This window comes from Echinops telfairi, unplaced genomic scaffold, assembly GCF_000313985.2.
Source record: "Echinops telfairi isolate 266 unplaced genomic scaffold, ASM31398v2 ScPeMD7_7469;HRSCAF=8507_1, whole genome shotgun sequence".
In the NCBI taxonomy this organism is placed as follows: domain Eukaryota; kingdom Metazoa; phylum Chordata; class Mammalia; order Afrosoricida; family Tenrecidae; genus Echinops; species Echinops telfairi.
Window position 1 is genome coordinate 35016091 of NW_022111373.1, and position 2591 is coordinate 35018681.

The 2591-nt window shown below is 39.1% G+C and overlaps 1 protein-coding gene across 1 annotated transcript in view; it reads right to left on the reverse strand.

Moving 5' to 3' along the window:
• MAN2A1 (mannosidase alpha class 2A member 1) overlaps nucleotides 1-2591 on the reverse strand; it is a 206580-nt gene that overhangs the window by 93023 nt on the left and 110966 nt on the right. The gene's annotated exons all lie outside the window — the stretch shown is intronic.

Genomic DNA, 2591 nt, shown 5'->3' on the forward strand with positions numbered 1-2591 from the left:
TGAGAGGAGAAAGAAAACAGTGAGGAGTGGCCTGGGAAAAAGCCTGTGTGACTTAGCTGAATAGGAGGTTAATGCTTACAGAACTATCCTTCCAGAGGCCCCGGGCCACAAATGCATACATAAAATCTAGTCCAGGGGTGGAGAATAGATTATTATATTTGGGTGAAATTTGATTGTATCTCACCAAATAATCTTTCCCTGCATGAGTCTGGCAGGAAGGAGGGGGTAAGCGACTATAGAATTAGCCTGTGAATAATTGTGAAAAGGATTCTCTGCAATGCCTTCCTGCAATGGGTCCTCTGAGAAGCATGGGGTATGATCTCATCACCAGCAAGAGCCAGTAATGGAGCTCATCCTTTGGCCCCAACATCTGGCTGACCCCTGCCTTCCTTCAGACTTTGGACTGAACTGCACTGACCACCATGTGAAACATTTCCTCGAACTTTCGCCAAGTTCTGTGACACAGTGCAGCGATTCCAAGAACCCAGGGACGTGCGGGAATACACTCAGGGAGGAGTCGGTGAAACGTGGAGGAGACAGCGTCTTGCAAGAATTGGACTTTAGGGACCTTTCAATCTCCAACTCCTTAGGACTAGTTTGGTATTAATTCTTACAATATAAATTATCTACTAGTCAATAGTTTATATTCAGTTTTCTTTTATCTATTTTGATTCCAATTTAAATATTGACTTAACTCTAAAACCTTTTTTTAACTGACCTCATTATCATTTCTTCTAGCCGCCCCCCACAGCCGCCATTTTCCACTTTTAAGCTGATGTGCATTATTAGAATGTGCCCCATTCTAATTTTTTTTTTCATGCCATGAATTTGGGTTCTACAAATAAAATTAATTTCCAATATGGTATCATGTGTTCTTGCTTTCTATCTTATAGACACATACGCACTAAATTCACTTCAGAGAGCATAACTTGAAGGGTGGCCCTTAGGAGGGCAGAGCAGAAAGCGTGAAACTGTCTTATTTGAGCAAGTTACCTGCAGCTTTCCTTCGTGTGGCATAAAAAGACGCTGACGAGAATTCACTCTGGGTCAGGTGGTTATTGGTGGTAGTCACATGCAATCCCCAACTCACACACCTATCAATGGTGACATTTCTAGCAATACCTGAATGAATCGGTCACAATCCACATACAAGAGAAATTCCAATGCTAGCTGCATCTTTGTTTATAATCCTGTGTTTTGAAATTTCTTGCTTAAAAGGCCTGTGCTAATGACTTGATAATCATTTGTGACTTTTCAAGTAAATGTGAAGTGCTCTCAAGGCAAATTTAAAAATGTCAAACACAATTTGAGAATGATTATGGCTGTATTATTTTCCTCTAAAATGTAATTTTGTACTGGGAGGTTTTTATGCGTTAAAAGCAATGCAAAACATAAGGAGGAAATAATGACAAGCCTTCTGGGAAGGACATGAGATTGAAAATAATCTATAGTAAAAATTCTGTGACTTGTACCCAAACCTCTTTTCAACATGGTGGCAAGACAGACACAGAGACAAAGACAGAAAGAGAGAAAGAGCAAGTAGGGGCAAGAGTGACTCCTCCATTTCCTCTTAGGAACTGAGCACTATCCTGGATGTAAGCAGCTACACTTTTAAGCTTTCAATAAACCAGGAAGGCATGAGCAAGTGAAAATGAAAAATCTAGGGCATGAGCCTACATTCTGTGAGAAAATCACCAACAACTTTATTACCAGTGTTTTCCACTTTAAGTACATTTCAACATTGACAGATGATGTCAACCATATGTACCACAAAAACCAAGAAGTTATTCAAGATGCTACTTTGAATATAATTTCTAATGATTCATTCTACTAAACTATGGAAATCTCAAGAATGTTTTTCCCCATTAATTTCTAGTAAAAGGGAAACAGAATGTAAATAAAAATTTAATTAACACTATAATTAATCATTTCACCTGTCGATCATATTTAATGCTGATTTTGTGTGTTGCATATACTTTTCACTAACCAGGGTATTTATAGTACAATAATTCAAGTACACGTTAAATAATTGCAGCATATAATTAATGAATAGTCTTCTAAACTCTGGCATGGTGACAATGTCACTATCATAAAAAGTAAACCTTTTCCATTACTGGGAGGTACAGTTTACACAGACCTCCCGAATTCTGAACTAAACTCTACATTCATTGTTTTATTTCTGTAATGTCCAAGTAACTCAATAGATTCCTCAATAGATCATCCATCAAACATCTGAAGCTAGCTCTGGTATCAACACCAAGGCCTGTCATTCTTACTATTCTTCACTCCTTAGGTAACCCACACAGGACAAGGTTTCTAGGTCCTTCTCCTTTCTAGTGAAATGCATGTTGGACTGCAAGCCCTAAGGTCAGCAGTTCCAGCCCACGCCGTGGGAGACCAGGAAGCTTTCTGCTCTGTAAAGATGCACAGCCCCAGAAGCCCATGGGGCAGTTCTACTGTCCTAAGGGGCACTAGAAGTCAGAATTGACTCAATGGCAGCAAAGTGGGGCTTTCTTTTTTCCTCTCCCAGTTATGTTTTTCAGCATATTCTATTTCACTTATTTATTTTGGCCAATGTTTTTCTAAAAATG